This window comes from Danio rerio, chromosome 1 (assembly GCF_049306965.1).
Source record: "Danio rerio strain Tuebingen ecotype United States chromosome 1, GRCz12tu, whole genome shotgun sequence".
Classification (NCBI taxonomy): Eukaryota; Metazoa; Chordata; class Actinopteri; order Cypriniformes; family Danionidae; genus Danio; species Danio rerio.
The window spans coordinates 62867501-62880000 of record NC_133176.1 but is presented as its reverse complement, the minus strand read 5'-3'; the positions used below and the strand labels follow the sequence as shown (position 1 = coordinate 62880000).

At 32.8% G+C, this 12500-nt stretch overlaps 2 long non-coding RNA genes across 8 annotated transcripts; one reads left to right on the top strand and one right to left on the bottom strand.

Annotated features, from left to right (window-relative positions):
• Positions 1 to 2745: 2745 nt before the first annotated feature.
• LOC103909584 (uncharacterized) lies at positions 2746 to 5921 on the top strand. Of its 4 annotated transcripts, none has more exons than XR_659579.5 (8): positions 2746 to 2788; positions 3396 to 3547; positions 3964 to 4019; positions 4775 to 4959; positions 5044 to 5151; positions 5229 to 5263; positions 5355 to 5523; positions 5620 to 5921. It is a non-coding gene; the product is annotated as an uncharacterized lncRNA (long non-coding RNA). The 4 variants fall into 4 exon arrangements; XR_659580.5 differs by having other exon boundaries at positions 3964 to 4015; positions 5226 to 5263; positions 5620 to 5920; XR_659578.5 differs by having other exon boundaries at positions 5226 to 5263; positions 5620 to 5920.
• A 2424-nt stretch (positions 5922 to 8345) lies between these two features.
• Positions 8346 to 12241, bottom strand: LOC137490029 (uncharacterized). 4 transcript variants are annotated; one of them, XR_012404651.1, is made up of 5 exons: positions 11873 to 12241; positions 11481 to 11540; positions 10484 to 10523; positions 10242 to 10385; positions 8346 to 8941 (listed from the first exon to the last, which is right to left on the bottom strand). It is a non-coding gene; the product is annotated as an uncharacterized lncRNA (long non-coding RNA). The 4 variants fall into 4 exon arrangements; XR_012404655.1 differs by having other exon boundaries at positions 11916 to 12241; XR_012404660.1 differs by lacking the exon at positions 11873 to 12241 and having other exon boundaries at positions 10242 to 10373; positions 11481 to 11607.
• Positions 12242 to 12500: the final 259 nt, after the last annotated feature.

Here is a 12500-nt window from a genome sequence, read left to right as displayed (position 1 = left end):
GGGGGGGGGGGGGGGGTCTTTTGCCTGAGGAAGCGTCATGCAGGTTGTCCATCACACACCTTACAGAGCAGGTGAGGAGGACTCCTCTATTCTGTTCTAGACAAACTGAGCATTCTCTGAGTACTACAAAGTGTGTGTGTGTGTGTGTGTGTGTGTGTGTGTCTGTGTGTGTGTGTGTGTGTGTGTGTGTGTTCAGATGTTAGCTGAAGCGTCTCCTGAGCACTGCAGCATGTGTTGGTGTGAATCTCCGCGGTGGGTTAGCGGAGCGCGTCAGGCTAATTTCACGGTTCCTCTTGTGTTTGTGTGTGTTTGTGTCGGCTGAGGGAACTTCCTCCTGTAAGATCTTATTTACCCGCCGCAGCAGCTCCTCAATCACACATCCCACAGACCTGTTTGTCAATGGAAATCCAGGAAATCCTACTGGCCGACAAGACACACACACATATACACAGACACACACACACACACACACACACACGCACACACACACACACACAGACGTGCCTCCTCCTCTGCGCTGCCGTGTGTTTAGTGTTCAGAGAACAGCCTTTGATAGTCAAGCACACCTGTATTTTCAGGTAGAGACTTCCTCCCGCTCACGCCCCTCTGCTTTGATTGTTAAAGAGCCCTGGCGCCAACACACATACACACACACACACACACACACACACACACACACACACACACACACACAGAAATGCACATTGATCTACACTCTGTCTCCCTCGTACACACAGGTTCCCACAGACTTTTGCTGTCATGTGCATCTCTCGCTCTCTCTCTCACACACACACACACACAGACACACACACACACACACATGCTGCAAGGACAGCGCCGCAGTGTTTATAAGCTGTTTGTTTAGGGTTGTGAATCTGGAACAGAGGGAGCAGAGGCAGATTTCCTCCTCCAGCATCAGTGTTGGGCTGTTTATATTCACTTTACTCTCACTCAGACTGAGCTTTTCCTAAACTCTTACAGTTTTGTACAATGTCTATTTAGCACACATTTAGCAAGTTTCCTAAACTCTTAACACGGTCAGCACATCATCCGTCTCTGTAGGCTCTACAACTAGCACAGTTCTTGTTGCTTTGACACAAAATGCGTCCAGATAACTCCAGAGGTGTGCAGTAACACATCAGCAGCATGTGTATGTGATTGAGCAGTGTTTCTCTGCAGTTCTGCTTTACTGAGTAGTGTTCTAGATGTGCACTTTTACCCAGGTAGAAAAAGTGCAATAAAATGCACTTATTTAAGTGTTAGGGTACACTCTTCAGTAATGTACTAAAAGTGCTTATTTTCACACACTAATTTTGTACTTAATGTAGTAAAAGATAGAATTACATATATGTTAAGATAAACTTAATGCCATCTAAGTGCACTCAACTGTGCTATTGAGACACTGAAATTAAACTAAAATGTGCTTTTAACATACTATATCTGTATTTAAAAAATATGTTTAGTTACAACTAGAAATACACTTGAACCCTAATTTTAAACATTTAAATATATTTATGACTAATTTAAAGTATAATAGTAAAATATTAAATGAATATACAAATTGTAAAAAAAAGTGTGCTAAATACTGTATTAAACGCGCTCTATTTTCCCAAACTAATTTTGTATTTAATGTACTAAAAATAGTATTAAGTATTAAGTATTAAGTACATTTTAAGATAAACTTAAGTACATCTAAGTGTACTCAACTGTGCTATTATGAGACAAAATGAAGCTGATCTAAAATGTGCTTTTAACATAATAAACATTTATTTAAAGGATATATTTTAAAGGGATTCTGTGTGTACAAAGAAAACAGCATCTGTGCTTCACTAAAACACTTTAATATATAAAAAGTCCAAAAACACCTTATGGGAGGAACAAAAACTGAGAACACACAAATATAAATAAGATGCAACATTACAGCACATATATGAAATGTAAAGACATTTTGGGAAAATGTTCTTCTACTACAATACATTACTAATAGATTTTTTATATATTAACTTATTTTAAGCCAACACATTCTCACTCCCAACTCGTCATATACTGACGCTTGGTCAGGAACCCTCGGCGTAAGTTATTGACGCACAGGGTACCCCTTTAGCGTCACATTTAGACGTGCAGGGATTCCCTATAGAATTTGTACCTGAGCCTGAAGCGTCATAGGGAGACGCTGGAGGCTCGTATAATTACCAATAGATGTTAACGCACTTTTTAAAACCTGATTTACGCCTATTATCGCAGTTTTCTTCTTTTAAAAATATGTAATTTTTATTTTGTTCATGAAAAGCGTCTGTAAACTGGGTCGAAACTACTGTATAAATAAACTTCGGTCCACGTGACATCCCTTCACGGTGAGTTTAACGCCGCTCTGCTATTGGTCAAACTGCATCAACGGTGAGTTCTCAGATGAGTTCAACTGTCAACATTAAATAGTATGTTAATGCTGCATAATGTATTTTTATTGGAGATTAGTTGGTGTTTATAAATATTTTATCATTAACTTTATATTTAATGAGTGAAAATATATTCGATTGTCCAGTTTAGGTTAACTATAAAACTATACTACTAATAAAACTTTGATTCATTCATATTATTTATTATTTTTTTACTTTAAAAATATTACATTTCAAGTACTAAGTTTAAAAATGTTTTCGGCTGATCTTTTTTCATTTTAAATTATTCATTGAAGTTGGGGTCATTGTATGTGGCGATCTATTTTTTACAGTCTATGCTCGCTATCCCAAGGTTCATTGCGATCCCAAGGTTCACTGCGGTTTTCCACAAGGTACGTAAAAAGTAAATAAAGACGATTTGTTGATAAAGCATGTACTGTAAACTAGCGACGTTATCCAATTACATCAAGTTCATTTATTAAAAACATATTTTTCTCAAATATAACGTTGGTCATGCATAGCTCAGAACAATATATACATTTTAAGATGAGGAACAGTGTTACCAGATTGTTGTTTTCCACAATAGAATTCGTGCAAAATCTATATATAATATGCAATATGCAACTCTAATAATACAAATGTATTCGTAATTGTTTCAATATTAAAGAACATCAAGTGTTTCCAAAGGTTAATTGTAAAAACAATTATTTTCCATGCCTTTAAAGGAAAAAAGGCAGAAATTTTGGCCGTCTGAGCACATTTTTAATTTAATTTAATTTTTATTTTAATCTACCACACACACACACATATGTATGTATATGAATATTTTTTCTTTGCTCTTTTCAGGTTCTTTAGATTTCTTTAAAAATCCAATTTTGTTTTCTAATAAGCAAAAAGTAAAGCCACTTTACCCATGTCTATATGTTAAATTGAACTTGTCTTTCTCTCTATCTCTGTTAACACATTTGTATTTGTTTGATTAATTCTTGTGTCTTTCAGCCTGTTTCTGCCTATCACCATGAGTGATTCCTTGATACTCAGATTTTTCATCAAGATCTCAATTATAAGCTCAAGTCTTGATGACAACTTGATGATCTGCATGAAGCACCACCATGTATAGAGGGCCAAGACCACTCTGGAATCAGTCAAGGGTTAGTGAAGTTTTTCATTCCATGTATTTTAAATATCTACATTGTTTAGGCATATATGATTGTATGAGATAAAATGCATTTATTCGTTCACTACTATTGTAATAACAGAAAGAGACGCATTAGTTTTACTATTACTATTGTTTATGAAAAACATTATAAACTACAGTATAAGCTCACAAAATATTGTGGCCTAACTGTTTAAAACTATTTGTTCTGGGTGTTGATAGTGGCCAACCATTTTTTTTTCTTTTTCAGAAAGTATTTTGTTTTGTCTGATTTTATGACAACTTATAGGCCATCAACTGTCCACATTGGGGTTTAGGAAATTAAACTACTAATGCTGCTTGTCTACTAGTCTTAGGATAAGTTAGAATTGTTATAAATGTTAATTTCTTTGTTGTTTTTATCTGGCACAGCTCATAGGAACTCCAATCTTCCCAACTGTGAGAGGGCCTTGCTCCAGTGACTGTTGGTGTGTACTTTAATGTTTCCATTAGTCCCTGTATCTGTAGATCTAGGTGACAGTGGGCTAGAGTAAAAATTTGTTTTTATTTAAACTAAGGCATACTGATGGCCTTTTTTATCTCAGATTTGGTCATGCAAGTATTAATATATCCTAAAATATTTTTATATTCTTTCCATTGGTGGAAAAGAGTTTGGTATAATTATTTTTAATAGACTGCCAAGTTCTCACCAGACATTTTTCTTAGATATTCTTGAGTGGGAGTCTGTGCAATACAAGGTGGATAGTATTTGCAAGGAAGAGCTTCATCTGTTCTGCTTCCACACTAGATATACTGCCAATTTAAGTAGATGTGAACCATAAGTATAACCATTTCATGAATGCACAAGGTACTTTAAACTGTATGTGTTGAAACTAAATTAACAAGAAAACAGCTCTTTGATGTTCACCTAGTAAAATTAGATTAGAAGATAATATTTTGAAGGTTTGTTTACAGCTAAGGATTAAGGATTGACAGGAAGATTTGTGGACTACATCAACTAATGACACTACCTCCAAAGAGTTGCAAAAAGCTGTCCAAAGTTTCAGCACCATCTTTAATCCCATGATTTTAGTGTGTTTCATGCCTAAGCACATGAGTTTATATCTGAGATAGATGAACTATATGATTATCTTAAACTGATCTACAGGTAAATGCCAAAACTTATTGGTTTACTTATTTGCTTGTTTGTTTGTTTGTTTGTTTGTTTGTATATGTTAACCAGGTGAAATGGAGTGAGGCATACCAGGATATGCCTGGTTTTACTCTTGGGAAGGAGGTTGAACAGTGCAATATTTCTTCTATAGGATTGCATTGACCAGACATGCTACTGTAACTCTCATGGTCATGTGCTGGAATTAGCAGATATTCAACAATTTGGCCATCTTGCCGACCTATTGATATCAGAAGGTAACGATATCCAGTAGAATTTGTTTTAGTTGTTCAGTAACCTATTTAAATAGTATTGTGATTTTTGATTGCTTATCACTGTAGACCACAACAGCTCTGCAAAGCAAGTTGGAAAACAGAATCCATGAAACTGGCAGTGACCGGAAACCAGTTGGAAGACTTTGGTCTGTGACGTAGAGGAGTGGGCAGAGGGTGAGGAAATTCTTATTAATATTAAATGTAGTCATGAAAAATTGTAACTGTTACTATTACTGTCATTTTTTCAGTAGCAGAAGCAAAGACAACAAACAACAGATATGGCATGGTATGTACACTAGACTTCTGTCAGTGTTGATTATTTAAAAGTTGATGTATAATCCTTGTTATACAACTTTCTTTTTATAAATATATTTCAGACTCTGCTGACCCAGCAACAAAGAGGAGGGTGTTCAACATCATCCTGCTAGTCAGGATTCTTCAGGAGAAGCAGAGGATTCTTGTGGCAGAGATGGCCAACCACTATAAATACCTTTCAACTCATCCTGGTTCCTTCAAAGAACTTTCCTGCTTGTTTGCTACTGAAAAGTATGTATTTGTATTATTTGGCACAGACATAAGCATAAGGTTACCCAGTCCAAAGGATGTTAATATATTTTTATGTTGTTGTGTTCTTCTTTTAAGATTCGACATGTGGCCTAAACGAAGAGGGGTTAAAAGGTCTATGGATCATCATTCTCAAAAAGCAACAAAATAACTGAGAAATAAACAACAATATGATGGTGCAATCTAGAGACCTGCAAGGTACCTGCAAGTTTTGGCTGGAGCAGAGAACATAGATTTTTTAAATAAAGCTCCAGCTGATGAGTATGACATTGACTGTGGATTTTCTTTTACTGTAATCCAGAAGAGGATGACCTTAACCCTGAATCTAAAGCATGTAATAAAATCTGTAAAAAAAATCAAATAAAATTTTCATCATCTATAACCAAATTGTTGTCTCTTTTTTTTTAAAATACCTAGACATGTACAGTATGTAAGCATTCCTCTAAAATCAATCAGTGTTGTAAATTAAGAGCATTATTGTATGCCCAACTGCTTACAACATATAACGATTTAAGGAACTCTATAATAAAATAAAATTATTACATTAAATGACATTAAGAGCTTTTAAAATATTAATTTTATGATACATTTTTATGATAAATTAAATTTTTGCATATACTTGGCCAAAAAATGTACATTATTATGGTCAACTGCTCAGATACCTCCAGTCAATATGTGGCTGAGTCAGGCAACCACACTTCTACCTCTGAACAAATTAACCTATGATTTACATCAAAGATCTGATGGATCCATTTGGTCCTCATGGATTTTTCTTTAAAAAAAAAAAATAAATAATAATCTCCTTTTATTTTTGTCTTTACTTTGAAACATTTGTATTAATTTGTTAGAATGTCTAACAAAAAACTACTGTACTTGTGAGATAACAGTGCCACTGTTGTTATGCTGAAAATAAAAAATAACTTTGTATAATGTTTTATTGAATGCAAGATAAAAAATAAAATATTTTCCAAGAGATGGATTGCGGCTGGAAGAGCATCTGCTGCATAAAAACATGCTGGAAAAGTTGGCGGTTCATAGAGCTGTGGCGACCCCTGGTTAATAAAGGGACTAAGCCAAAAAGTAAAATAAAATATGTATTTTTTGTAGACATAGAACTTCACAGTAACTTATAAGTACAGCACAGAACTTTTTACTTCTAGTTTAGATAATTTAAAGGTTTGCATATTTATTTTGTTGGTTCATGGCTATGTATTTTTAATCATTTTGAACTATTCACAGCATTTGAAAGGATATCTTATCGTCATTGTTACCTTATTTCTCACTATTTTCATGATTCTTACAATGCAGCAAATCTTAAAATCATTTGATCATAAAGAAAATAATTAACAAATTAACCCACATGCAGGACAAAGACATGATGTGGAATCATTATTTAACACAAAGTTCATCCATTGTCATCAAAACATACTGTTACACAAACAGTTGAAGATTTAGAAAGTAAAAATAATCAGATAAAGACTGGTTTTCAAACAAATACATGTCTTTAAAAAGGTTATATTTATAAACATTTACATATTTTAAGAGCTTTTATCCATATTTCAAATAAAGTGAAAACAATTAAACATCACATAATGACCATTAATGAAACACACTTACAGAATTACATCCACACATTTTATTCTGAACTCATAATATTTGTGATGAACATAGATCACTATTGCTAATAACTTGTGATTAAAGAGGATACTAATGTTTAGCTTATTTTTACAGCTTTTTTTTTTTTTTACCACAACTGTACATGTGACAATACAATTTCTTGTCCATGTTGAAGATAATACATCTACATATGTTAACTGCCCTTTCACTCAAAGGGGATGAGTAGAGCCCCGTAGAAAAGGAAAAAGTATTCACATTTCAAACGAGAAATGAGTGAGAGAATATCAGCAAGACTATTACCTATGCTATGTTCAATAAATAATGTTGGATATAATAGTCTGATATATACTGATCGAGTCAATAAAAGCTGTTTAAAAAAATACTCATTGTAAAATAACAAATTTATGTCTGGCATTCATATATGTCATAAATATATACACAATGACCTTATTCAGATAGTCTTTAGTTCATTAAAAATAGTATTTGTTCCATTTTATTACAAAAAGGCTTTAAACTACATTACCCACAATCCTTTGTCGCTGTATAGATGGGACGGGAAAGACATGGCGCTACAAATTGTAGTTCATTGAAAGCTGTAGTTAGGGTTAAGTTTAGGGTTACGATCTTGGTTAATCGGTAACTATTTGAAACACAGCGATAACTCATTGATAAAGGACACTGTTAGTAAAGTGGCAAAGTTGGCAAAACATAGTTAGCAACACGAAGGATCTTTTAATTTGGCTTAGAAGTTATAGTCCAATCACAATGTCGCAATCTACGTCACACTTTGTCTCTATTTGGTAATCTTCCGGTTGAAGGTAGATTATAATAACCTTATAATATAACTTAAATATCAAAATGTGTATTAATATTACATGTTATTTATTGTCTTATTAAAAATACAAATGTATATTTACCTTGAGATTCCTTTGTGGGGGTAACCTGATGTGCAAAATGATCATAGTAAAACCAGATCATAGGCAGTATAGTAAATTTGAAACGAATAATAAAATAATAAAAAAAAGCATCATGTTTGAAAACATTTCCAGCATTTCCTGTAACTAAACCCTGCATCATGTAGGTATACAAATATAAATATATGTCAAACTTAAATGACAAATATAGTGCCCATTAAATAGTAAAAATAGTAGTTCATTGTAAATGAGTATGCAAATAAACACAATACATTTTTAATGAAACATTTATAATTTATTTATAATGCCACAAAAAAAAAAAAAAATCACGCAAACATGCAAAAACCAAAAATGTATATATATTTATAACAGTTTTTAATGCAATAATATATTACCATACATATATAAATGATTAAAAACAATTATAATTGAAGGAAATTTATATTTTGTATTATCATTATTATATTTGTTTTGTGATATTTATTCATGTCATACATCTGGTATGTCAAGCTCAAGTAAAACTGCACTGCAAAAAATCTTTTAAACGATGCCTTTGGAAATGCCATTATAATAAACAGCTTTAACAACAACAAGAAGTCAAGTTCATGACAAATGCAAATTATGTTTATAATAACAACTTTCTGAACTTAAACATCAAAAGTAGAATAAGTTCAAAACATATTCAAGTATTTACTGAAGAATAGCAAAAACAATTTGTACAAAACATGGAGAACCAAAGTGTGCTTGGTGAGTCCAGGTGTTTATGCTGACTAGACTGTCATATTGCAATCCGGTTAGCATGAGGAGACTTGGGCGTAAAGTGTCAGCAATTCCTGGAGGGCTCCCATGTGTTATTCCAGGTTTTGCCACTGTAAAGTATTAGAAGTGCACAATATCATTACTGAACAAAGAATGAGTGTTAGGTTTCATTTAGAAAGTTCAGTGATATTTATTTATATATGTAAAGTGTCATTAAACCTGGCACTCTTGAATTAACTGTATAATAGGTTAAACATTTTTCAGCATGTTTCCATGTATTCCAAGCAGATCTGTCAGTTCTACAAACTCAGAGATCAGGAAAGTGACTGCACTTCTCATTATGAACACCATTATCCTTCTCAAACATTTTTATCACCACTGATGTCCACTGCTGTAGTTTTCATTGAAGGGAATGCTGACACAAATTCCAGCAAGTTTTTTTTTAAATAGCAGAATATGGGTATTATTGGGCCAAAACCTTAAAAAATATAAGATGCAAGATTTAAATCTTGATGAACATATTGTTAATTCACTTCTTGCAATTGAAAACATACCTCATGTTTGACTCATCAATTATATGAAAACTACTACAGCATACAGTGCTCCACCCTAAAAATATTTCTAAATTATAACAAGCTTATTGTTTTACAAGGCTAAACATTTATTTTATGCCTGCATGATTCACTGCTTTTACTGTAAACCATTACACTCTTAACTCAAACTAGTTGACTTTATTAGAAAACTGCATAGAAACATGTTGCCTTAAACCCTTTATGTTTTTACACAAGGTGAAACTAAACAGCCCTCTTTAAATTAACCTAGAACCGTTACAATCTTCTTGGACTTACAGTAATATTTTAATTCAAGTATGGCTGTTAAGTTGTACCCTGTATAAAATGTAAGGGGTTTAAGCCACTGGGTTTCTATACAATTTTCTAGTAAAGTCAACTAGATTGGGTTAAAGGAATAGTTCACTATTTACTCTCCCTCAAGTGGTTTGTGTTGAACATGATGGAAGTTTTTGAAGAAAGCTGAAAAGCTGAAAACATTGACATGCATAGTAGGAAAAAACAAATACCATGGAAATTAATGTTTGCAGGTTTTCATCTTTCTTTAAAATATAAATTGTGTTTAACTGAAGAAAGCAACTCAGACATATTTGGAAAAAGTGAAGTATGAGTCATTAATGACAGAATTTTCCTTTTTGGGTGAATCTCTTTAAGAGTATACTGAAAGAAATGTCCTACTCCATGTAGCTAACTTCAGCTGCATGTGTAGCCCCATAAGTACTTATCTAGAAATCAAAACAATAATCACGTTAGTCCCATTTTAGGCCTTTTATATCATATTGGCCACAGAATGGACTACTTAGTGTTGCAATAAAAAAATAAAAATAAAACTATGACTTACCACACAATACAAGACAAACAGTGAATTTTCAGCTCTGCCTTTGCTGTACACAAGATGAGGTTCCAGCTTCAACACTGATCTGAGATGGGCAGTTGTGCAGCTCTGTGAGGTTGTGACTGTTCAGATGCAGTGCTGTGAAGAGTTCTTTATTAAAAGAAAGTACATTCTTTTAAAAGCTGTACATAATAACAAAGAAAATACAATGATTTTAAATAATGATTAATTCTGAACAAAAACCTTACCCTTAGTCAAGATGAATTCATATGTCAAAAGTTTCTGCATCTAAAATGAATAAAAACAGATGTGACATTAGTTAAACCCACTAAACTACTAGATACATCAGTACTGCATTAAGCAGTTGTAAAGAAATGTAAGTGTAGTCCAAAATGAGCCTTAATCTCTTTAAGATAATGATTTAAAAAAACGTTGCTTGTGTTAAAAACAATCCAGCCACTTGTAATACATTTGATCAATGGTAAATTTCTGAGAAGGTGCAAGGTAATCCTTGAGTTTTACCATTACCATCCTGACTGACATAATATTGGACAAAGAAGACAGCTTGTTGTGCCTCTTTACCACAATTTAGAGATGATAGATTCTTTCTTTTATTAAATAAATTGGTAAAGGCCAAATTATACTTGTAATAGTGTAAGATATTCATTGTGACATACATCAGCTTAAGTTTAAGTTATACTTGAGCTTTTGTTATGTTATATATATATATATATATATATATATATATATATATATATATATATATATATATATATATGTGTGTGTGTGTGTGTGTGTGTGTGTTTTATATATATATATATATATATATATATATATATATATATATATATATATATATATATGTGTGTGTGTGTGTGTGTGTGTGTGTGTGTGTGTGTGTGTGTGTGTGTGTGTTTTAAGAAAATAATTGTTTTTACAATGTAGCCTTTAAACCTTTGGAAACACTTGATGTTCTTTAATATTAAAACAATTACGAATACATTTGTATTATTAGAGTTGCATACTGCATATTATATATAGATTTTGCACGAATTCTATTGTGGAAAACAACAATCTGGTAACACTGTTCCTCATCTTAAAATGTATTTATTGTTCTAATGCATGACCAACGTTATATGTGAGAAAAATATGTTTTTAATAAATGAACTTGATGTAATAACATAACGTCGCTAGTTTACAGTACATGCTTTATTAACAAATCGTCTTTATTTACTTTTTACTTACCTTGTGGAAAACCGCAGTGAACCTTGGGATCGCAATGAACCTTGGGATAGCGAGCATAGACTGTAAAAAATAGATCGCCACATACAATGACCCCAACTTCAATGAATAATTTAAAATGAAAAAAGATCAGCCGAAAACATTTTTAAACTTAGTACTTGAAATGTAATATTTTTTAAAATAAAAAAATAATAAATAATATGAATGAATCAAAGTTTTATTAGTAGTATAGTTTTATAGTTAACCTAAACTGGACAACCGAATATATTTTCACTCATTAAATATAAAGTAAATGATAACATATTTATAAAAACCAACTAATCTCCAATAAAAATACATTATGCAGCATTAACATACTATTTAATGTTGACAGTTGAACTCATCTGAGAACTCACCGTTGATGCAGTTTGACCAATAGCAGAGCGGCGTTAAACTCACCGTGAAGGGATGTCACGTGGACCGAAGTTTATTCATACAGTAGTTTCGACCCAGTTTACAGACGCTTTTCATGAACAAAATAAAAATGACATATTTTTAAAAGAAGAAAACTGCGATAATAGGCGTAAATCAGGTTTTAAAAAGTGCGTTGACATCTATTGGTAATTATACGAGCCTCCAGCGTCTCCCTATGACGCTTCAGGCTCAGGTACAGATTCTATAGGGAATCCCTGCACGTCTAAATGTGACGCTAAAGGGGTACCCTGTGCGTCAATAACTTACGCCGAGGGTTCCTGACCAAGCGTCAGTATGTGACGAGTTGGGAGTGAGAATGTGTTGTTTAAGCTTAGGATTAGTATGTAAACAGTGTACTAAAATCAACTAATGTTTAAAGCATTTAAAGCACACTTGAAAAACACTAATAAAACTCTTCTGGATGTTTTCTCTGTAGTGTACTTTATTGTAGTACACTAAACATTTATTTAAGTATTACTGGTATTTAGTATACTTTTGTCAAGTGTACTAAAGTCCTACTGAAGTATAAACACACTTTTAATCAGTATATTTATAGTGTAAAACCATCAA